General features: G+C 49.2%; 1 protein-coding gene and 1 long non-coding RNA gene across 2 annotated transcripts in view; one reads left to right on the top strand and one right to left on the bottom strand.

Moving 5' to 3' along the window:
• Nucleotides 1-25300, bottom strand: part of LOC127492483 (translation initiation factor IF-2) — a 178499-nt gene that overhangs the window by 71677 nt on the left and 81522 nt on the right. The window lies entirely within an intron of this gene.
• Nucleotides 4455-23953, top strand: LOC138844061 (uncharacterized). Its single transcript, XR_011379453.1, has 2 exons — nucleotides 4455-4880; nucleotides 8869-23953. It is a non-coding gene; the product is annotated as an uncharacterized lncRNA (long non-coding RNA).

Below are 25300 nucleotides of genomic sequence, written 5' to 3'. Positions count from 1 at the left end.
CACGCATTCCTCTCCCGCCGAGCACACCACTCAGGCTCCTCACCTATCACATGGCCGCTTCTGAGAACATTATCTCCAGGGCCTTGACAACTTCTACATTCTGTAAATTTGTGGACACAGCTGCTGCCCCGACACTGGTACCCGAGACCACCAACTGTGTAGTCCTGAATGGCCTCTATCTGAGAGGAAATGTGTGTGTTGCAAGGATCCCAAAGGAAAACAAATGTTTCTTATGGGCGGGGTCAAGAGAGAGGCAACAATGTGCAAAGGAGAAGCCATCAGACAATCTGAAGCCCCAGATGGTTACAGGCTGAACCGGGCAGTCTTTCAGACAAACAACCCCGAGAGGTGTCCGGAGCCTCCTGTCGGCCACGTCATTAGCCCTTCATCATTGCCAACGACAAGGCAGGCAAGGTCTTAAGAGTTTAGAGCCACTGACAGGGACTCCAGGGGCCCCTGGAAAGGAAAGGAAGAAACATAGATGGTATACAACCCTCCAGGAGCCCGAGAAGGGAGGCACATATGCAAGGTAATCTTCAGATACTGCTGCAGCTACCAGACATCCTAAAGTCCCTGGGTAACATCTTAGGACACTGTTGATTGGTTCCTGGCTTAACCAATCACATTCACGTAAAATACCTCATTATCATACACCTCGACCAATTAGGTGAACTTCTTCCTTTGCAGAAATGCATAAAAATCCAAACCAGGAGGCTGGTGCTGTAGCGTGGCGGGTAGGGCCACGGCCTGCAGTGCTGGCATCCCATGTGGGCGCCAGTTCGAGTCCCAGCTTCTCTGCTCCCAGTACAGCTCTCTGCTAAGGCCTGGGAAGGCAGTGGAGGATGGCCCAAGTCCTTGGAGAGACCCAGAGAAGGCTCCTGGCTCCTGACTTCAGATCTGCACAACTCCAGTAGTTGTGGCTGATTGGGAAGGGAGCCAGAGGATGGAAGATCTCTCTCTCTCTCTCTCTCTCTGACTCGCCTCTCTCTGTGTAGCTCTGACTTTCAAATAAATAAATAAATAAATAAATCTTAAAAAAAAAATCCAAACCAGGCCATTCTGACAAGCAGACCCTTGCAGCATGGGCAGCCCCTTTTGGGGCAGGCAGTCCCAACTGCCCGGAGCTTTCTTTGCTTCTTTAAATAAACCTCCTTCACCTTGCTCACTGTTTCTTGTCTGTGTGCCTCATTCTTCATGATCACAAGACAAATAGCCTGGCATGGAAGAGACGCTGTAACTCAAGTCTGCACAAGACTTCAGCAGAGAGGAGAATCTATGACCCAAAATGAGAGGAAAGGCTGTAACTTAAAGAGCTGTAACACAAATCTGCAACACTATAATGTGGGAGCTGTGCTGTTTCTAAAGCACCCAGAGAAAAGAAGAATCTGCCACATTTCTTGGGGATGAGACCTGGACCTGAGTAATTCAAGTCACAGCCTCCTCCTGCCACTAGCCCTGCAACACTGCTCCAGAAAGGCAACATGTGTTCAGAAAAACACTGAAGGTGCTGGTGAGCCTGAGGAAGACTGGGGCTGGGGGCAAGATGCAGGGTTTCTAAAATGTCATCTAGGACACACAACAAAGAGAAGAAACTAAAACTAAGCATGAATCCAAGTCCATTCCATCCAGATGGAAAAATTCCTGGCTGAACTGTCTCGGCTGGGGGTTAACAGATGCAGGCTTCCTTTACGACTCTAGACAGTGGTTTCCTGCCTGTCCCACCCACTCCTGGGGCAAGCGGGGGGAGAGGGGGAAGGCACAAGGCTGACTATGCACTGCCCTTCAAGCAAGGCCTCTTCCACACATGGACTCCAGGAGCACACACCCTCAGGGCCCATTGTTCCAGAACTGCTGTTTCCCCTGGCAATGAACCCACCTTGCTACACAAGCACAGCTGTGGCTGCCAAGCTGGCCCTGTATATGATGGGAAACAGAATGAGGGGTACCTGGGGGTTGAGCCGTCGGGGCGCTGAAGGCCTATGCCTCTTGAGCAGCCCTTACAAACCATGGGACTGCACAAGACAAAGTGGGAGACACTTTCTTCTTGCAAGCCAGGCCCTCTGAGTGCAGGAGATGCTGTCTGCTTTAAGTGCATCTGGCAAGGGCGATAGCTCTGCGCTTAGAGAAAATGTCAGCTGTGCCCTCCACCAAGCAAAGGGTCTACTGATTAGATACGCAGGTGAAACCTTCCAATCCGAAGTTGAAACACTGGTTCCCCGATCCTCCAGAATGTGTCCAACTCAGTCGTCTCCCTGAGCTATGACTAGAGCAGTTCTAAAATGCACTTGGCCAAGGGGGTTACTAACTGTAGTTGTTGGCACTTTTACAACAAATGTGTGATTTTTATGTTAATTTTTAAATTATAGTTGTCACTTGTAATCCTTATACACATACATACATATTTTTGTTTAAAAAGAGTAACAACCACATCACAGAAATACGTCAAAATTAAGAAATCACTTTTTAAAGAAATCATTTGACATCCAAAAACATTAGTTATAACTTTTCCAGAAAACAGCTCATAGCACTTTGCTCCATCTAAAATTCATAAAATATTCCATGGAGTTGGGTCAAAACAGTCCCTTTCAAAGTCTCCTTTCTGATCCACCACTCGCTGAGAAATCCTGAGCCATTAGGAAATATGCCAAAACCACAAAAACCTGTCAGCCCCTCTGATTGCCAAATTCATTACTGGGCTGACTTAAAGATGCTGCTTCTTCATCTGATAGCAATAATTTGAAAACAGACATCCAAACACTGACTTTGTGCTAAATGTCTTCAGGCAATCTCACTAAAGCATGTGCTGAGATCACGGGAAAGATGTTTTGGTCGCCATCTCATTCACAACAAATTAATAGTTTCTCCTACTTCCCTCCTTTCTGACTTCAAAATGCACGAATTGCAAAAAGAAAACTATTCTCCTTGATCAAACAACAAGATGTGCTTTTGCCAGGGCGGTGAGCAGGCCCTCCTCTGACACACTTGGTCTGCAGGGGTCGATGAGCTCTAGTTGGCAGGCGGCCACGGGGCAGGAAGGCAAAGGCAGAAACCATCCCTGTCCACGGAGCAGCACCGACAACTTAGTCTGGAGTTGGGGGAGGGGGCAATCAACAAAGAAAACAGCTTTGAACAATTAAAAACATTTTGCATCAACAGGTGCAAAATGTTCTTGTTCAAATACAATGCACACGTAAGTGCCAAGGAGACTAGTTCTGTGTTCCCAGTGCCGGGGGGGGGGGGGGGGGGGGGCTGGCTGCTGGGGGCGGAAGCACTGCAGCTCTGGACCGGGGGCTACAGTTCTGAATAACTGTTTACCAGGTTCACCACGGGAATAAAACAACCTGAACTCGCACTTTTGAAACAGGAAGAAATGTTCAGGCCCGGGACTGAATGGCTCTTAAAGCCCCAGTCCCCTCTGCTCACCAGAGGCAGCTGACGTACCAGAGGACTTGACTTTCAGGTGGCTTTGGGGGTGGGATCTGCTTCTTGGACAGTTTGGGCTAGGGAATAATTGACTGACTTCAGCCTGTGCGGTGTGGCTGAACAAGGCGAGAGGGTCCCCATCCAAGCAGGTCAGTCACAGGTCACAGACAATCCCTACTCAAATGGGTCTCTGTGCAAATAAAGGCACAAGTCTTTGTAAGCTTGTCCTTCCATCCAAAGGCTGCAGACAACAAGAAAATTTACTAAATAACAGAGCCTTCTGGCAGCCCCAAAATTCTATGCAGCACGTCACCCTCTTTAACACCTGATTAGCAAAATTCCTTATGTCAACCTAGTCCCACAGCTGCTGTGAAAGCAGCCCAGCTCCAGCCTCGGGTTAACAAGGTTGGTTTTATGATTATTTAAGCTATCTCATTTGTATAATTGTAGGAGGAAAACTATGCAGAATTATCTTTAACCTTGAATTCCTTTCCTAATGGTGCTTTCCTTTGGCTCCTTTGAGTATGTAACAGTGACAGCGGGATTTTTCCTTTCCAGCTGAGCCAGATGAGCCTGGGATTTGTGGAAAGCCATGTGAAAACACAGAACCTCTGGCCAGCACCGTGGCTCACTTGGTTAACCCTCCGCCTGTGGCGCCAGCATCCCATATGGGCACCAGGTTCTAGTCCCAGTTGCTCCTCTTCGAGTCCAGCTCTCTGCTGTGGCCCGGGAGGGCAGTGGAGGATGGCCCAAGTGCTTGGGTCCTGCACCCGAATGGGAGACCAGGAGGAAGCACCTGGCTCATGGCTTCGGATTGGTGCAGCGCGTTGGCCGTAGCGGCCATTTGGGGGGTGAACCAACAAAAGGAAGACCTTTCTATCTCTCTCTCTCACTAACTCTACCTGTCAAATAAAAAAAAAAAAAAAAAAAAAAGAACCTCCCCTAGGACTCAGACCTGTGAGCACTCTCTCCACATCCAGGATCATCCACCACCTTCCCTAAAAAGGACAACAAGGAAGTCAGCGGGCATGGCCAGGCTTCTGTAGACCTCTGTCACAATGATTCTGAAAGTTCTCCACCCAGAACACTGGAATAACCAGCTGACAGCATCATCAACACGGCTGGATTTCTGAGGATGATGCTGGCCAGTGCCACCAATGCCACCTACAGCCAAAAAGAGCACAGTCCCTGTAAGTCCATGAAAGCCAAGACCCGGGGTGACATCAGATCTTCTTGCCACCTCCCAGCACTGCCACCAGGACACATGCAGGCTGGCATCTGTAAGCAGGGTGTCAGGAGGGCCCCGAGGACTCTGCTGCTCCACCCTGAAAAACACTGAAGTCAATTCGTTCTGTGGCTTATGGATGGTGGGATGGAATTGTATTTATTTTTATATCCTACCCATTATACAGCCTGGCATCCAGGAAACAGCTAATAAGCTCTGGCTGACTCAGTAGGTGAGTGGATGGATGGAAGGAAGGATGGATGGATGGATGGATCAATGGGTGGATGGATCAATGGATTTATCTGAAATACAAAACAAGGAAGATCCTACCAATCCTCTGCTTTTCCCAGTGACAGCCATAGCTTTTAAGTGATCCTTACCTTTACAATAGCCCTTGAAGGCAGAGAATAGAACTGACACTCAGTAAGTCCAAGACTTTCCCTAGGGCCACAGCAATGCTAAGGAGCAGCGTTCTCTGGTTCTAGAGCCTGCGTCTTTCCAATACTTCCAACTCATTTCCTTAAGCAAAGTCTGACTCTGCAAAATTGCCCAAGAAGAGTTTGAAAGCAAGGACAAGTAAATATAACTTTAACTTGCAGATTAAAGGAAAATATTTCTCAGACGGCCCACTGTAAATAATATAAACCAAAACATGACAAAACACAAAACTGAACTGAAGGTCAGAGCCCATCTGGAAGCTGTTATTGCAGATGGAAACAGGCAATGAAGCTTGGAAAGCTCAGACTCAGCAGGGAGGAGCTAAGGTCAGGACGGGGAGAAGACCGAGGAGTCAAGTGGTTGAGAAAGGACCCACCCAGCTGCGGCTGCCTCCCCTCTCCCCACCCCTCCTTAAAGGGGGACAAATGGGCTTTGCCCAGGCCTGAGAGGGCTACCGCACACCAGTGCTGCGGGCTTCTCTGATCAGACGACACTGAGCCCAAGAACCATGGTTTTTTTTTTTTTTTTCTTTTTCTTTTTGATCACACTGTCATCACACTAAACACAGCTCTGTTCTTTTCCTTTATCCAACTGCAAGCCCAAGCAGGCCTACCAATAATATCTCCTCTCTCGGCTCTGATACTAAAGAAGTGTGGGAGGCCAGCCTCCAGACTACGAATACTAACTCTTAGCCATTCACCCGGCTCTATCCTTTGTCCTGATGCACCATTAAAGGATTGCATTATTGTCCTATCAACTGTTTTAAATTCAGTGATGGAATTCTCTGGAGAAGGCAGACCCTGTGGAATAAAGACCACATGGCTTCAGTCACAAAAGGACAATGTCCACCATCCGTCTCAACAATGTACTCCTGGGTATCCTGATATCTCAGCATAAAATATTGTTTTAAAACAATTACAATTGGGGCCGGCGCTGTGGCGTAATGGGTAAAGCTGCTGCCTGCAGTGCCAGCATCCCATATGGGCACTGGTTCAAGACCCAGCTGCTCCACTTCCTATCCAGCTCTCTGCTATGGCCTGAGAAAGCAGTAGAAGATGGCCCAAGTCCAGGACCCCTGCACCTTCATGGGAAGACCCAGAGGAAGCTCCTGGCTCCTGGCTCCTGGCTTTGGATCGGCGCAGCTCCAACCATTGTGGCCAACTGGGGAGTCAACCAGTGGATGGAAGACTCTCTCTCTCTCTCTCTCTCTTTCTCTCTCTCTCTGCCTCTCCTTACTCTGTGTAACTCTGACTTTCAAATAAATAAATCTTTAAAATAAATAAATAAAACAATTACATTTTATCATTTGTCGTTCAGGGAGTCATGTAAGAACTGCATATCACACCAGCAGATCCAACAAGTACAACTTTTCTGACAATTTATAGGGTGGGTCATTGGGCACACACAACTCTTAAATGCACAACGGTTTCCCGCGGGTCGGCCTTCCCATTCAATAGTGTCTGTGGGGAAGGAACTCACGAAATCTGAGCAGAATGTTCACCTCTCAGCCCACAGCCGGGCTTCTTAAACTACTCTGAGAAAGAACAATTCGGATGGAGAGCATGTGGCACAGAGGTTAAGACACTGCTAGAAACACCCACATCCTGTATCACAGTGCCTGGGTTCAAGTCCAGGCTCCACTCCTAAATTCCAGCCTCCTGCTAATGTGTTCCATAGGAGGCAGCAGCGATGGCTCAGGTAGTTGAATTCCTGCCACCCAAACTGAGTTCTTGGCTCCTGGCTTCAGCCTGGCCCAGTCCTGACTGTTGCAAGTATCTGAGGAGTGAACAAGCAGATGGGAGATTTCTGAATGTCTCTGCCTCTTTCAAATAAATAAAAAGATTTTTTTAATAAAAATAAATTCTAAAATAAGTTCTAGAATGTCTTCTAATTTCCAAATCCTATGACTATCATTCGATCCCCATCTTATTTGGCCTCTCAGAAACACTGACAACACCTGCTTGTCACCCCACAGTGCCCAGGCCCCATTCTCCTGGTCCCTCCCTGACCATCATCCCTGATGTCCACAAAGGTCATCACCTCGTCCGCCACTGGTCTCCTAAAAGCTGTTGCTGTCTAAGGCACCAACCTCAGCAAAATCATGTGGCCTGAATTTTACTGACTTTACCTGAATGTTCTCACCTGAGAAGGAACGATGAATGGCAATCAGTGGGAAGACAGGAGGAAGAGAAGACGAAGTAGAAACCCACAGGCCATTCACCCGTGCCTGTGTAACCAGCAACTCTGCAGCTAACACCCAACTGTGCACAGTACTCAGTGTTGGTTCTTCTACGGCAGGATTTTGAGGCCTAAGGCTGAGAAATCACCTCACTTCCTTTGTCACGGCATTTGCTTAAAAGATATAGGTAAGTCTGCCATCAGCTAACAGAAATGCATGGCAAGACAGCTTCACTACAGTCAATGAAAATAATGCCCGGTACAAGCAGACTACAAGCGGACAACAGCTCCACTAGGATAGACCATGTCTGCATCAAATCAGTTTTCAGAAATACAGGTGTGGGACCCGGCCAGCACTTTCTGTCTTAAATGCAGTCATCAGAAGGGCCTCTCTCCCTACTCTCCTGCATCACTCGCCAGGCCCTCCAGACCCACTCTCAGCCATGTACTTCCTTCCACAAAGACGCACCACCATAAAATCTCATTCTAAGTGATCACGCTAAGCAGTTTACCAGATGACTCTAATTGCTTAAATGAAAAGGTCTTGGGGCTGGTTTCAAGGCTTGGTAGGTTAAGCCGCTGCCTGCAACACCAGCATCCTGTTTGGGAGCTAGTTCGAGTCCCAGCTGCTCCACTTCCGATCCAGCTCCCTGCTGCTGTGCAGGGGAAAACAGCAGAGCATGGCCCAAGTACCTGGGCCCTGGAACCAACAAGGGAGACCTAGAAGAAGCTCCTGGTACCTGGCTTCAGCCCGGCCCGACCCTGGCCATTGTAACCACTTGGGGAATGAACCAGAGGATGGAAGATCTCTCTCTCTCTCTCTCTCTCTTTCCCTCTCTCTCGCTCTCTCCCTCTCCCTCTCTCTTTAACTCTGCCTTTCAAATAAATAAAATAAATATTTAAAAAAGAAACAGAAAGATCTTTGACATCTTTAATTCATGACTATTAAGAGAGCTGTACCACCCATGGGAGATGGGGTGCTGTGCACTGTGGGACTCCTCTCCAAACACAAACCAACCCCCTAATCCTCAGTTCACACAGAGAAAAACAATTCTGGAAGTAATAAACATAGCAGGCCTTGTGCCTTGGAAAATCACTTACAAGAGAAATTGGAACCAGAGTCCACAGCAAACAATCTCTTTAGAATTCGATCTTCACTAGCCCTGTCAACCCCATCCAAGGCCACCTGACAGGCATCTGCTACCGGTATCCTGAGGTCTTCCGGACGGACACCCTGGGAGCTGTGCCCCACCTGCCAGCAAAGCTGAATGTCTCTCCCACAACACCCTACGGTCCGTGCCAGGGGTACGTGGAAAGCAGGGCCACGTCACTCCCAGGCCCCAGGGCCAAGGGCAGGGCTCTGAGGAGTCTCATCCACCCTCACTGAGAAAATGCCTTTAGTTTTTCCTCTTTGGAAACAGCCACTGCAATCTCTTTCCAGTTACGAAAAATGGGAAATTGTAGTTAAGTACATCATATTATTTTAAATAAACAGTGACGAGGACAAAATAATAATGACATGATGACAGGATCAAAGCAAAATACATGAAACAAAAAGCAAATATAATTTGAATAACGTGTCATTTTGGGCTTTCCTTTTCCAGCTGTCTCCGGAATCTAAGAGACAGAAACCAAGAGAATCTTTAAAATTGGGGAATTCTAAACAACCATCTGGTTTAATAGCTGTGCTGGAAACTCCATTCCTAAGTATGACTCAACATCCAGAAACCACAAATGCAAGACTGATACATATGACCACATAAACATCAAAAACCTCCTTCAACCTGGCAAAAATCAGAGTTAAAAGACAAATGCAAGAACAAACTTAACAAAAACTTGGAGACAGTATGTGCAAGTGTTATCACAAAGTCTGTTTTCCCAATACACACAGAGCTGAAAAGCCACGAGAAGTTAACCAGTCCACAATCACACGAGACACGCAACCTCCCTTGTACTGAGAGAAATGCAAATTCACACCACGCTTAGGTACCATTTTCTACCCAGCGCGTTGGTAAACTCCAGAAATGTGGTCACACGATCTACAGGTGAGGATGTGGTGCAAGAGGCCCCCTCACCAGTCGCCAGTCCAACCTGAGGAAGGCCAACTCAGCAACGTCAGCCCAAGCTACAAGTGCATACACTTATCCTAAAGGTACCCTTGCTCGGTGTGTGTGTTAAAATTAAGTGAAAAGTGAAATATTTTATTCATTGTAAAAGCAAAATTCGGAAGTAAGTCAAATGTTCACCAAAGGGGACTATTTAAATAAATGATGGTACAGCTATTAAGTGGGACACCAGACAATGGTAAAGAAAGAGGCAAGGATGTAGAAGGATCTCCAAGACATTTGAAGTAGTAAAGCAAGTGCAGGAAAATGGATATGACATATTTCGGGTAAGCGGGAGGGGGAGGGGATAGCTAATAACACATTTTTTAATTTTCAGATAGAAATTCTAAAAAGATATATGAGGAATGAACAGGATTGCAGAGAGAGTGCACCACAGTAGACTCATGAATCAATACCTTTTCATAACTGATTTCTATTTATCAAAAAAATGAAATAACAGTAATTTTTTAACAGCAGGACACATAACATGTTCCTTCTTACCAGACTCTCCCAGCAAGCTAAGGTGCAAGGCCTGCGAGTCTGCCTGCCTTGGCTGATTCCTTTTCCCACTATACCCTCCCCCCCCCCCCCAAGGCAGGATCTTTAATATCCCCTCCCAGCGCTGGGCTGAACAATCGTCTATCCTCAAGTGCATGTCCACGACAAGCAGGTCCAGAAACTGGAACTTGTCCCAGAATGTCACGATCTGGAACTAAAGTGGTGGATTCTGTGTTCCTAAACCTGCGCTGGGTTGAACCTAAAAAGGGGCGGCTGCTGAGGCCAGATGCCTCTGGCTTTAATCAGACGATCTCACCACTCTGCCTAAAAGGCAACCAACCACCTTTCCAGGCCTCTCCCCTAGGACTTTGGCAGGGGGTCTGGCCCTCTGCCTGGGCAGCACAAACCCGCCTGGGGCTCCCCGGGGGTGAGCATGAGCAGGCCCCTGCCCAGGAAACCAGCCCTGCCGCGCAGGCCCAGTGTCAGTAGAGATCCAGCCCTGGCAGTGAGACAGCCCCGACCTCTGTGGTCTACACCACGTGGTGCTTGGTGGTTCAGATCAACTGGGAGCTCCGCAGGCCTTAGCAAACCACACTCCTCCTCTTCCCTCTCTCTCCTTGCCTGTTCCGCACACCCACACCATCACACAGAGGGGTCGCCCCCAGGCGGGGATAATGAGAGGAAGCAGACCTCCAGGAACACTGAAGGTCTGATTCCTTGACCTGACCAAGACTGGCCCTGCCTGTGGAAGCCTCAGAGTGGCCCAGAGGTCCTGGCAGGAAATGCTTTGTCCCAGAGACCAGGATGACCACTGCCCTCCTGGAAGGCAGACCTGGTAGACCCTTGCATGGTGCAAGGACAGCACTCACATCCTTCCAGTTGTTGACTGTGCCTCAGCTTCCAGAAATGACTTCTCCCCTGGTGACAAACTGCAGTGGCTTTCACTGCTTCCCACCACAGTCTGTGCACCCCTCCTTGGCCCCGGGGGAGAATATAAGCTGGTTCCTTCTGTTTGTTTGTTTTTTTAAAGATTGTATTTATTTATTTATTTGAGAGGCAGAGTTACAGAAAGAGGTCTTCCATCTGCTGGCTTACTCCTAAAATGGCCATTCTGAAGCCAGGAGAAGAATCCAGGTCTCCCATGTGGGTGCAGGGGCCCAAGCACTTGGGCCATCCTCCACTGCTTTTCCAGGCACATCAGCAGGGAGCTGGATCAGAAATGGAGCAGCCAGGGCTCAAACTGCTGCCCATATGGGATGCCAGCACCATGAGTGGAGGCTTTACCTACTGTGCCACAGCACCAGCCCTGGTTCCTTCTTATCTCTGTATTTTGCGGGTCAGTTAGGATCACTTTGATTCTTTAGCTATAAGAGCCAACTGCCCAGCTCTCTAATCCCTTGTGCCAAGAGAGCCACCGACAAATACCCAAGCTTCTCCGTCAAAAGAAAGCCTTATTTTGGGGGTTGGAGGGATGATAACTGTTTTAGCTTCCTCTTTTTGGGGGAGTGAAGGTCAAGAGATAACTTTAAAAGGTTTAGCTCATGTATATAATGGCTCCCATTTTTACTCTTCAAAAGCAAAGTCTTCAGAAAGTTAAGTTCATCTATTGCCCCCTCTGTGCAAATAAGAAGACAGGGCAGTAAGTGGTGACACCTGGGTCCACCCAGCACCAAGGGCCCAGGTGCTGAATGCTGTCCCTTCGTGGTCGCCATATGAAATCAGAGATGACCCCCTAAAATTTATACAAAAATGTGGCCCCTTAGAGTTCCCCAGAAGTGCTATCTGGGATGCCACATATGCTACCGGAATTTGGGGTGCCATATGAGTTCACCATATGCTTATTAATAAACCCCCCAATATTAATAAGCCCAAGAGGGTTTTTGCCTAATATTTAGAGAAGAATTCTAAATACCAGCACAGATAAACAAGGCTGCATGGTACATTTTAAGCTTTTATTTAGTGCAAAAGGTGCATAGGAGAGTGAGAGCTTTATTTAAGAGAGAGAGGTGAATCTGGGTTCATACCGAGTACCAGGAACCAGCCACAAAGCTTTATTTAAGAGACAGAGGAAATCTGGGTTCATACCGAGCACCAGGAACCAGCCACGTGGAGGAGCAACTAGGCCAGGAAGCCTAGGGCACGTGGCCTTTGGGAGGCGCAGGGCTACAGCAAGCCCCCTCCTGGCAAGAGGCCAGGGAAAAGAGAAGCGCTGAACACACTGTGTCCCAGGCTTTTAACCCACTTCCAAAGGGGAGTGGTTAATTAACCTGATTGGCTGCTGGGCACCCAGGTGTGACCAGGTAGGGTGATGAGGTCACACAGGGGCTTGATGAAAGTATCAGGTAGGGTGTGAGGTCACACAGGGGTGTGGTGAAGGCGTGGTCTTCCAGCTCCAAACCTAATCAATTTTAGCCTGTACGCCTGCCTACTTCACTGTGGCACCAGCTCCACCACGCTGCGCTCCAGCCCTCCTGGTGCCTGCATGGTTGGCAAGGCTGGGGTCGACAGAGCAGCTAGGACGAGGCGATCCCGGGGCGCTGAAGAAATCTAGAAAATTAGTCTATTCATTAAAGACTGCCCCCAATAAATCTTTCTGAAAAGAAGGAACCAAAAGCTTTCCTTTTGGACCACGGCCAAGGTCTCACTTTACAGTCAGCAGCAGGCCCCGCACTCCGAACAGCCAGGGTGACTGCATAGTTCCCTCTTCCTCTGCAGCTGGAGAGGGGCCCAGGCCTGACCCAGGGGGCCTGGGGGGCCGCCGGGGAGCCTTCCCACTCACCCATGCCAACAGTTTCCCTTCTCTAAGGGCAATCGTAATTCCAGGAAAGGCCCTCATCTGTACTGGGCCTCTGTGCACACAAGAAGGTACACTAGCAATGGAAAATACCTCTATGGCTAATGCTGGAACAGGCGAAACCAGCCACGTCTCCCACCTGTCCCCAAACCTCTCGGTCCTCCGGAGCAGTACTTTCCCCGGGGGAACTGTCAATCCTTCTGGAAGTAGCGGCTTTAACAGTGTTCGCCAAAACTAAACACCATGCTAGCAAGCTGATACCCTCCCTGCCCAGAACTGCTGCAAACTAATTGCTGAGCTGCAGACACCAAGCTGGGCAAACTCTGGCTAAAAAAAAAAAAAACCAAAACTATTAATCCCATGAAGGCATTTTAGAGGTCTCCACAAAATCACATTTCCAAATGAAATAAACCCAGTCTCCCAAACTGGGCGGCCTTGGAACAGGAAACAAACAGCCAGAGACAGTGATGAATTACAAATGGCATGCTAATTACCAGTCCCCCGCCAGAAATAGCTGAAGACTGCAGGATTTGTGTTGCTGTTGTTAAAATAACTGCAGCCTTTATTGGAGGGCTGGGCAAAAGCATCTGATGTATTCAAATGCTTCAGCTTCTAAACATAATCACTTTTGTATGTACTTATCTAGGAGGGTCAGAGACAGGAGTGGGGGGTCATGAGAGCAGGGACCCCTAGTGACTGGGTACACCCCAAGGAAAGAGACAGAGGAAATCCATCCTCTTGAGCACCACCCCATGGGTGGATGAGCAGCAGCAATGTGGACAAAGTTTTGACAAATTTAGGTTAGAAAGAACATTGCCTTGAAGAAACTTGCCCTCTGCTAAGGAAAGAACAGGGAAAAGATGTGTGGTCCTTTCAGGCCACTGCCCTTGGCACCCTGAGAACAAGTTGTAACCCTCTCTCTCACACGAGCGGGTGCGGCGGCGGCAGGTTAATATCTCTCCCCAGGTCCCTGTTTGCACTGTGGATGCAGAGGGTGCCCACAGGATTTAATTTTACCATTTGGAGTAGAAGCCCAGTTTCAAGAACAATCCCCCACCCCCACCCCCACCCCACCTCAAATCTAAACTACCCCTTTCTCCAAACTCCCCCATGCTCCAGCAGGAGGTCTCTTTCCTTCAAGGGCATCTGGACCAGCTCCAGTTCCTTGGGACCTAACAAATCTATGGGAAAAGTGTGTTCTTGGTTCAGACAAGTGTAAGAAATTCTAGGTTAAAGGACACTAAGGTTTTATTGAGCACAGGACCTAAGGTCTCCAACACATTGTGCATTAAGAATCCCCAAGAGGGGACCTTTATGGTATAACACTTAAGCCACCTCCTGCAAGGCTGGCATCCTAGCTGCTCTGCTTCCAATCCAGCTCCCTGCTAATGCACCTGGGAAAGTGACAGAAGATGGCCCAAGTGTTGGGTCCCGGCCACCCAAGTTCGAGACCCGGATGGAGGTGCTGGCTCCAGGCTTCTGTCCCGACCACTGCAGCCATCTGGAAAGTGAAACAGCAGATGGAAGCTCTCTTCCTGCCTAATCGCTCCCTCTCTGTGATTCTGCCTTTCAGATAAATAAATCTTTAAAAAAGAAAAGAACAGAATCCCAGGGCCAGGACTGTGGTGTAACAGGTTAAGCATCTGCCTACAGTGCCAGCATCCCATACAGGTGCCGGTTCGAGTCCCAGCTGCTCCACTTCCAATCTAGCTCCCTGCTAATGCAACTAGAAAAGTGGCAAACGATGGTCTAAGTACTTGGGCCCCTGCACCCACATGAGAGACCCAGAGGAAGAACCTCCCAGCTCCTGGCTTGCAGCCATCTGGGGAGTGAACCAGAGGATGGAAGCTGTCTCTCTCTCCCCCTTCCTCTGATTCAGGCAGGCAGACAGGACTAAACTGATTAGATTTGTGAGCTGGAGACCAGGCCTTTGCCCTGCCGCTTTTGTGATCTCACACCCCTACCTGGCCTCACCTGTGCGCCCACTTGCCAATCAGACTACGTAACCACTCTTGGGGCACAGTGGGCCCTCCCCCTTGTTGTCCAGAACCTTCGGACGCGAGGCCTTTTGGCGCCACTCTGCCTCTGCTTTTCATGCCGCATGCTTGTTCCACATGGCTCCCGGCCTGCTCTCTGCCTGGTGTGGACCCAACTTAGTTTCTAGACTTCTTTCTCCCCTAAATAAAGCCCTCACTTTCCTGCGTATTTCTCTCACTGAATAAATGCTAAAAACTGTACCATGCTGCCTGTTTCATTTATAAGCAGCCGGTACTTAGAATTCTTAGCTAAATATACGGCAAGACCCTCAAAATTTTGAGTAAAGGTCCCTTCCAATTTCACTTCCATCTCTCTCTCTCTCTCTCTCCCCTTCTCTGTATCTCTGCTTTTCAAATAAATAAATAAATCTTTAAAAAAGAATTCCCAAGAGAGGGAGGAAACTGGTGGCATTTATAAAGCCAGGTGCCTCACCTCTAAGATCTCTCCCCGGCCCGCCTCGCGGCTCACTAGGCTAATCCTCTGCCTTGCGGCACCGGCACACCGGGTTCTAGTCCCGGTTGGGGCGCCAGATTGTGTCCCAGTTGCCCCTCTTCCAGGCCAGCTCTCTACTGTGGCCTGGGAGTGCAGTGGAGGATGGCCCAAGTGCTTGGGCCCTGCACCCGCATGGGAGACCAGGAGGAAGCACCTGGCCGTAGCGGCCACTTGGGGGATGAACCAGCAGAAAAAGGAAGACCTTTCTGTCTCTCTCTCACTGTCTAACTCTGCCTGTCAAAAAAAAGAAAAGAAAAAAAAAAAAGATCTCTCCCCCACCCCCTCACACCAATTCCCTCTGAACACGCTGGCCAGGTGCTGGACCCAACTTCCTCTTCAGCTGTTGGACAACTCCAACACAGCCTAGCCTGAGGACAGAAAATCAGAAAAACCACCCGCATTCCTCACAGCACACACAGTGGAGGAGTCAGACGCTGAAAGGTAAGCTCCTCGCGCAGCTGGCCACCAGCTGGTTTCGCAGTGAGTGCTGGTGGCCAGCTCCCAGGTCACCACACTTTCTTCCTCCCCACACTGCACACTCCACCCCTGATGACAAGAGATGTCTGTGGCCTTAGGAACATGAGCTCAAACGAGATCTCCGAAGAGAAACCACCAGTTTGGAGCCCTCATTAAAATGCAACAGGGTACGTGCCCCTTGCTCCCTTCAGCAATCAAGGTCAGAGTGAATGACCTTGGCTACCTGTGGCTGCAATAAACACACCAAGGGCCCTTACCCTGCTGCCACTGGAGCCCTCGCCTCACGGCCGGTTCTTCTTAGCCCTCCCAAAAAGAAGCAATGAGGCCCTTCCAGGAACTTCTCTGGGACAAGCTTAGGAGAAAGAAGGCTGAGTAGAGAAGCCAGCGACACTGCATGGTGTCGGCACCAGACACCTGCACCACGGCCCACTCCCCACCCCCGGGGCCCAGGCAAGGTCAGGTCCCTAACACAAAAGGCCAGCAGAGCAGTGTTTGCCCCTCACTTTCCCAGGCCCTGCAGAGCACTCGGCCTCAATGCAATCACCTGCTCACACGGCCGGAGTCAGAGCAGTGCAGGGGGAACAGGCAGGGGCATGGGGAAACAGGGCTGCTTGTCCCCCTACACTGCTCCTTCTACTGTGTGCTCAGGAGGTCCCAGCCCTCCAGAGATTGCAGAGGACGTGTCGAGAGGCAGCCTCAGCTGACCACTAAGATCAGGGTGCCTGTGCCAACACGACGAGGAAATCATCTCTTTTTGCTGTTCAGTTGTCTCTTATTGCATCATTTACTAGCAATATATCCCCACAGTACCCCTCCCCAAAATTCATAGGGTGAAGCCCTAATCCCTCTGGAGATAAGGCCTTTGGGGAGATAATTAGGATTATGTAGGGAGGTCACAGGGTAGGACTATAATCCAATGACACTGATGCCCTTTTTGTTTAATTTCATTTTTATTTGAAAGGCAATTGCAGAGAAAGATGTAGAGGGAAAGAGAGAAAGAGAGAGAGAGATCTTCCATCCACTGATTCTCTCCCCATATAGCTACAATGACCCAGGGCTGGGCCAAGAAGAAGCCAGGAGCCAGGACCTTAGCCAGGACTTCCTCATGGGTGCAAGAGCCCAATTACATGGCCATCTTCTGCTGCCTTCCCAGGTGCAGTAACAGGGAGCTGGATTAAAAGTGGAGCAGCTAGAACTTGAAGTGTCGTGCATATGGGATTCTGGCATTGCAGGAGGTGGCTTAAATTGCTGTACCACAACGCCGGCCCCACTGCTGTCCTAAGAAAAGGAAGGGGGGATAGCGCTGTGGTGTAGCGGGTTAAGCTGCATCCTGTGACGTCGTAGGCATACCTACCATATTGGCGCCGGTTCAAATCCCAGCTGCGCCACTTCTGATGCAGCTTCCTGCTAATGCACCTGGGAAAGCAGCGCAAGATAGTCTAAGTGCTTGGGCCCCTGTACACATGCCACGTGGGAGACCTGGAAGATGCTCCCGGCTCCTGGCTTCAGCCTGGCCCAGTCCTGGCTGTTAGGAACCAGAGTATGGAAGATCTCTCCCTAACTCCTTTTTTTTTTTTTTTTTTTTGGACAGTCAGAGTGGACAGTGAGAGAGAGAGACACACACAGAGAGAGAGAAAGGTTTTCCTTTTCCATTGGTTCACCCCTCAATGGCCGCTGCGGCCGGTGAACCGCACTGATCTGAAGCCAGGAGCCAGGTGCTTCTTCTGGTCTCCCATGCGGGTGCAGGGCCCAAGCGCTCGGGCCATCCTCCACTGCACTCCCGGGCCACAGCAGAGAGCTGGACTGGAAGAGGAGCAACCGGGACAGAATCTGGCACCTCGACCGGGACTAGAACCCAGTGTGCCGGTGCCACAGGTGGAAGATTAGCCTATTGAGCCGCAGCGCCAGCCTAACTCCATCTTTCAAATAAATAAAGCTTTTTAAAAAGGAAAGAAAAGGAAGAAACATCATAGCATCAATTCTCCCCACTCCTGAGTGTGCACAAAGAGGGCACAGGAACAAGGCAGCCAGCTACAAGCCTCAAAGAGAGGCCTCACCAGAAACCAACCCTGACAGCATCTTGATCTTGGACTTCGAGACTCCAAATGGAATAGAAAATTAACCTCTGCTGTTTAAGCCACCTTGTCAGTGCAAACTAAAACAGCAAATCTATCTAACACAGAGAACCCTAAACCATGCTGCAGGCTTGTATTTTAGAATTACGGGGCCAGCGCTGTGGAGCAGCAGGTAAAGCCACCATCCCATATGGGCACCAGTTCAAGTCCTGGCTATTCCACTTGCTATCCAGCTCCCAGCTAATGTGCCTGGGAAAGCAGTGGAAGATGGCCCAAGCTCTTGAGCACCTGCACTCATGTGGGAGACCCAGAAGAAACCCCTGACTGCTGGCTTCAGCCTGGTTCAGTCCTGACCATTGTGGCCATTTGGGGAGTGAACCAACAGATAGAAGACCTCTCTCTCTCTCTCTCCCTCTCTCTCTCTCTCTCTCTCTCTCTTTCTCCCCCGTCTCTCTATAACTCTGCCGTTCAAATAAATTAAAAAATCTTTTAAAAATTACAACACTGTTTGGATTGGGAGTCACCTCTTGCTAAAGCAGAAGCATCTACTGGATTCTATTCTTGCTGTAATACAAGGGTCATGCCCTTCCCTTCTTCGTGTTTACTCTGGGCACGGCATTGTGAGACTGAGCTGGACAGACAGCAGGAGAGACAGCTTCCCAGCTCCCCAGAGGAGACTTGGGCTGCAGACAGAGGAGGCGCCAGCTGCTGGGCTGCCTCTGTGCCTGGCTCCGCACCTGGCTCTGCAGGCTTCAGGCTTTTCCTCTCTGTACAATGCAAAAGGGAAAATCAATGACCACTGAGGGTACTTAGCACTCTGAAACTCCAACTCTGTGAATTCTGTTTGTGTCGGCGCGCAGTGCTCCACCTCTTCATAAAGCATAAAAGTACTCATATCAAAATATACCCTATGCAGGCTGAATAACTCATCTGGAATGCTGTGACCGGAGTTCCATGTTTTTTCCAGGTTTTAGAAGATATGTATACTCTTTACCAGTTGAGCATCCCTAATCCAAAAACCTGAAACCCAAAGTGATCCAAAACTTGGAACTTTTTCAAAGTCACGTCAGGGGCCGCTTTCGTGGTGTAGCGGGTTAAGCCACCACCTGCAGCTCCGGCATCCCATGTGGGCGTAGGCTTCAGTCCTAGCTGCTGAACTGCCAATCCAGCTCTCTGCTAATGTGCTTGAGAATGCAGTAGAAGATGGCCCAAGTGCTTAGGCCCCTGCACTCACAAAGGAGACCAATGAAGATCCTGGCTCCTGGCTTCGGATTGGCCCGGCTCCAGTGGTTGCAGCCATATGGAGAGGGAACCAGCAGATAGAAAGATCTTTCTCTCTGTCTCTCTCTAACTCTGCTTTTCAAAGAAATAAAATTAATCTTTAGAAAAAAAAGAAAGCAAATCATGTCAGCACTGAAAAAATTGTGAATTTTGGAGCATTTTGGATTTGGACTCTGACTATGGCACTCATCCTACAGTTTTTCTTTCTCTTTTAAAGAGTTAGTTAGTTAGTTAGCTAGTTGAAAGGCAGAGTGACAGAGAGTGGGGAGAGACAGAAAGAAAGAATTTCCACATACCAGTTCATTCCCCAATGGCTACAACAGCCAGGGCTGGGCCAAACTGAAGCCAAGAATTAGGGACTCCATCCTGATCTCCTACTTGGGTGGCAAAGGCCCAAGCACTTGGGCCATCTTCTGCTGTCTTCAAAGGCCCATTAGCAGGAAGCTGGGTCAGAAACGGAACTTGAACCATCAGCATCGCAAGTGGCGGATTAACCTGCTCCATTGCAACACCAGTCCCTATAATTGCAATTCCTACTAGAAGTCTTATGGCCTCATGGGAATATACATATTTAAGCAACAGCAACTATATTATCTGTTTCAGGTATTGGAGAACATGCATCACTTGCAACAACAACATGAAGATACTTTCCCCACCACCTCTGTAATGCACTTAGTATCTGATGCGGGAATTTCAAGGTGCCAGTTGATCCTCTCATTCTACTTTCTCTGCAGCTTTGAGCTTGTACACAAGCCATCTGGAAACGTGTGGCTATGTTTACTGAGATTATTAACACTGGGTGACATGCACAAAAGAGGGGTGACTGGTGGGGAGATGGAGAAGCCCCACATTCATACCCAGGTTTCCAAGTGCAGAAGCCACTGGTTTTCCCAGGGTTCAAGCCCCGTGTGACCGATGGGGGAGTTATTCTAAAGGAGGAACTGAAGGAAGAATCAACTCTGAGGTTTCCTCTGTCACAGGGCCCAGCATTGTTTTCCAATATGTGAGCCCGTTATGCGAGGATACACGTGTTGGGATGCACACGGCAAATCCTAAGGGAAAATTCCAAGCAAGAGAGAAAATATCCTGAATTTGCACATGGCCCATATACCGATAAAGGGGTCTCAACACTGCTGATACTGTTTGTGGAAGCGCCTTCCTGGAGGAAAGCTGTGAGTTCAGTTTCTCAGTTGACAAAGTGTGGACTTGTCCTGCAAGTCCCACACTGTTGGGATGGTGGGTTAACCTGCTGCATGGGCTAGGCAGGCAGTCTCCCACCAGACACAGGATCACCACAACAAAGATTCCACAACTCACTTCTTTTGCAGCAAGAAAAACACAACACATTTTCCTAACTGTCCCTTAGGATACCTGTAAGTCAACTGCTTGCTTTTCACCAGGCTGGACTACTACTGCACATGTGTGCATGTCTCTAAAGCCTGACCCCCCACCCCCAGCCCCTGAGTTCTTCACTCCTTCGCCTTTCCTAAAGACAGAATTCACTTCTCTGTGCACTGAGAGTACTGACAACCTCTCAGCTTTTCTACTAACAATCTCTGATCTATCCCACGTGGGAAGCCAAAGTACAAAGAGGGGTTTTTGTTTTGTTTTGTTTTTATTTTTTTACTTTCTACACAACCAAATGACACTCAAACAAGTAGGCCAGCTGTCCTAACATCAAGTATGATGTAAAGAAGCATGCAACCAGAATTTTCCTGGTGACTACCATTTCTAACTGGCTTTGCAGCATCTTCCATTATGCATCCTTGACCGCCAATGCAGAGAGAGAGCACTGGAAGGGACAAGGAGCAGGAGCCAGTGTTACGATGCCTGCATACCTGGTATCCCACACGCAACAGCTGGTTCGAGTTCTGGCTGCTCTGCTTCCAATCAGCATCTGCCAAAGCACCTGAGAAAGCAGCAGAAGATGGCCCAAGTACTTGGGCCCCGAAACCCATGTGGGAGACCAGGATAGAGTCTCTGGCTCCTGGCTTCAGTCTGGCCCAGCCTGGCCATTGCAGCCATTCAGGGCAGTGAACCAGAAGCTGAACGATCTGTCTCTCTGTCTTCCCCTATCCCCACTCTCAGTCACTCACCTTTCAACTAAATAAATAAATATTTTTTAGTAGGGATCCCCGGGGAATGCCATGTGATTACTCTTTCTATTTTTTTTTTTTTTTATTTTTTGACAGGCAGAGTGGACAGTGAGAGAGAGAGACAGAGAGAAAGGTCTTCCTTTTGCCGTTGGTTCACCCTCCAATGGCCGCTGCGGCCGGCGCGCTGCGGCCGGCGCACCGCGCTGATCCGATGGCAGGAGCCAGGAGCCAGGTGCTTTTCCTGGTCTCCCATGGGGTGCAGGGCCCAAGCACCTGGGCCATCCTCCACTGCACTCCTGGGCCACAGCAGAGAGCTGGCCTGGAAGAGGGGCAACCGGGACAGAATCCGGCGCCCCAACCGGGACTAGAACCCGGTGTGCCGGCGCCGCTAGGCGGAGGATTAGCCTAGTGAGCCGCGGCGCCGGCCTACACTATCTTTCTTTCTTTCTTTTTAATATTTACTTATTTATTTGAGAGGCAGAGTTACAGACACAGAGAGGTGTCTTCCAGCTGCTGGTTCACTCCCCAATTGGCTGCAACAGCAGGAGCTGGGCCAGTCCGAAGCCAGGAGCCAGGAGCTTCCACCAGTTCTCCTGTGGATACAGGAGCCCAAGCCATTGGGTCATCTTCCATTGCTTTCCCAAGACATAAGCAGAGAGCTGGACCAGAGAAGGAGCAGCCGGGACACGAACCGGGACCCATACGGGATGCCGGCACTGCAGGCGGAGGCTCAGCCTACTACGCCACAGCACATGTCCCTAAGTAAATCTTTTAAAAAGAAAAAAGGAAAAGGGCAGCCAGGAAGAGAGCCCACTTCATACCTCCCCCTCTCCCACCCATTGACAAAGGGTGTGACCTCGGGCAGGGAGGCTCTGGGCCCCTATATTTCCTCTCGTGGACTGAAGGGTTCTAACTACGAGACCTTTGATTGCTTCTAGGTCTAAAGAAAAAGATGCAACTTGCTCTTCTAGAACAACAGCTTTATTTTAAGCGACTACAGATCTCATCCTTTTGATGACAAAAAGCTTTTGCTGGGTTCTCGGGGTGAGTGCTGAGGGCTTTTTGAGAAGGGGCCGTGTATCACGGTTGACTCTAATGGAAGCTGTTCTGGTCAGTCCCTCTGAAGTGCAAAGGGACAGTCACCTTGAGCATCAGCTCTTCTGTCATGGGCACAAACTGCACTAAGCGGGGACATTTCTCAGCTCACTTTATAGACTTACACAGCCAGAAGTTAAAAGGAGAGTCACTGGGACAAGCCTATCATTGCAACGCAGAAGTAACTTAGTATGGATCTGCACTAAACTTGTACCACAGGATTCCCCTGGCCCCCACTAGCCTGTGAACCTCAAGAAGACACACCCAGCTCCAGACAGTGCCATTCACAAACAATTTTCTGGAACAGAAATCCAGGTGAAAGATAGTATTAAAAAAAAAGTTTAAAGGTAAGATTCCGAGTAGTTTCAAAGGGTGATCAGTGGAGGTAACGGTGACTAATGACTGACACGGTCACCTGACAACTCACAGGCTATGTGCAAAAATGGAGAGGGAAAGGCGGCACCTACCCCAGACTTCTCAGTGAGGCAGTCAGACATTTTCAGAGAAAAGGTATCCTACAGGTACTTATGGGAATCAGGCCTGGTGAAATGTGAGGTTCCCGCCCAGCCAGCTCCTCTGAGGATCGTTCACGTATTGCACAATGTCAACACGAATGAGTAGGTGTTTGCATCGTGCATCTAAACTTAATTAAATAATTTCAGTATCTGCAGAGACGGCAGAGGGGAAACAGAAACCATAAAACAATCACAGCCACGGACTGCTGATTTAGAGAACGCACCGAGCACACACACTCACACGAGACCGGCTGAGTCAGTCAACAAGGCAAAGCTTGCCAGCAGCAACCACAACGTCCTCCTCCTCTCCTTTTACCCCATCAGCTACCTGCCCATCAACTGCACCCAACGCCACTGCTCTTGCCGTGTGCTGCGTACACTCCCCAGACAACACTAACCCAGGAAAACACAGGCCTTCACCATCTCCATCCACCTCGCCGTCCAAATAGCTGGTGAGCCCCTGGAGGCCAAGAGCCTTCTGAGCCCTTTGGACTTCCTTGCCACCCACCTGAGCCGCTGAACTGCACACACGTGTGTGAGGAAGGAGCAAACACCCAGTGCCGGGTACTTCCCTTCAGCTGCCTAGAAGGGGAAATTTTGCTTTACTGGGTCGCTTTCCAAAATGTCATTTGATTGGCTTAAAAAGGGTCCTAATCAATGCATCCAATAACTCCCTGGGAAACAGCAACCTCTGTGCTGTGGCATCTGTTTAGGATACCTGGCCAATCTGAAGCCCAAAAATCTCAATTCACAATTTAAAAAAAAGTTGCATATTTAAGAATATAAAATGAAATTACACTACTCGTGCAGTGGCTTTTTTAAAATTCAGGAGTTTATCAAGATAGATCACATTGACACTGAGTGTGACCTCGTACTTCAGTCTTACCCAGGGGCTAAGGTTAAGAAATCGATGTGGTGCAGGGAGTTAAAGCCCTGGCCTGCAGGCATCCCATATGGATGCCAGTTTGAGTCTCAACTGCTCTACTTCCAATCTAGCTCTCTGCTGTGGCCTGGGAACAGTGGAGGATGCCCCAAGTCCTTGTGCCCCTGCATCTACATGGGAGACCCAGAAGAAGCTCCTGGCTCCTGGCTTCAGATCGGCCTAGCTCCGGCATTGCGGCTATTTGGGGAATGAACCAGCAGATGGAAGACCTCTCTCTCTCTCTGTCTCTACCTCGCTCTATAACTCTTTCAAATAAAATAAAATAATTTTTTAAGAAAAAAAAAGAGGAACTCGGCTGTGATTCAGACCAGGCCACGGCGTTTGCTGTGGAACGAAGGGCTGAGCCTGAACGAGATGAGAGGTGCACTGTGACCCCCCTGGGTGTTCTGTAATCACAGCCAGATCATTGCAGCTGTGAGTACCTGGGCTTCTCCAATCCTACAGTTCACTCTGTAAAGGCTTCTTCTAGGACCAATCAACAAGCACGCAATAGGTATTCAGTGAATGAATGAATCAATGAACAAATGGCTGAATAAAAACAGAAACCTGGTGCTGCCTTCCGAGTGCCCCCCGGGGGCCAGAGCTGTGCTGCTGCTGCTTCCACCCTTGACCATTTTGCCTCGGCTGGGAAGGAGTAGCCAGCAGCGAGCACAGCAGGCAAAGGGACGGGAGGGGGCAGGCAGGTGCACACCCATGCACACACACACTGCTGGAGCGTGTCGCAGAGGCCCCAACTCCATCCTGTCCTGAACAGTCTGTTTCACTTTCATTTCATTTTTTATTGCCCATAAACAGAGAAAATACCTAAGAGTTCACCTTGGAGTTTGGTTCGCCTCAGGAAGCTAAAAATCCCCATGTGTCACAACCTAAGGGCAGGATGGGGGCCTGCCTGGGGCTGCCTTTCTCTCAGGAAGCCAAGGACAGAGTAAGGTCTCCCAGCTCTGCTCAATGAGCCGGCAAAGACAGCCCGGCAGACTGGATCCTCGCGTGATTTTATAGGCCTAGGATCATCAAAGTGAAGGTTTGGGACAAGAAAACTGTGATTTTCTTTTAAAGATTTATTTTTTGTTTATTTGAAAGGTAGAGTTATAGAGAAAGAGGGAAAGACAGAGAGAGAGAGAGAGAGAGAGAGAGAGAGAGAGAGATCTTCCTTGCTGGCTTGCTCCCCAAAGGGTCGCAATGGTCAGGCCAGGCCAAAGCCAGAAGCCAGGAACTCCATCCAGGGCTGCCATGTAGGTGGCAGCGGCCTAAGTACTGGGGACATCATCTGCTGCCTTCCCAGGTGCATGAGCAGGGAGCCGGATGGGAAGCCGAGCACCCAGGACTTGAACCGCTGCTCGTATGGGATGCCAGCATCACAGGCAGCAGTTTAACCTGCTGTGCCATGATGCTGGCCTGAACTGTAATTTAAATTAGTAGATTAAAGACTTTTCTACTTCTCTGGTATGCTCTAACTGTATCCAGGGTTTGACTTCTTAGATTTTTTTTTTATCTCACTAAATGTTTTACAGCTGGCCACAGCAAGGAGTAGATCACACTGACAGCAGAGAGCAAACCTCTTTCAAAATATCCTGACTTTGCTTCTCATCAAAAAAGAAACGTGCACATTCTGATACAGGAATAAGGTG

This window comes from Oryctolagus cuniculus, chromosome 10 (assembly GCF_964237555.1).
Source record: "Oryctolagus cuniculus chromosome 10, mOryCun1.1, whole genome shotgun sequence".
Lineage (NCBI taxonomy): Eukaryota > Metazoa > Chordata > Mammalia > Lagomorpha > Leporidae > Oryctolagus > Oryctolagus cuniculus.
Note: the sequence above shows the minus strand (reverse complement) of the source record. Positions and strands in the feature narration are given on the sequence as shown.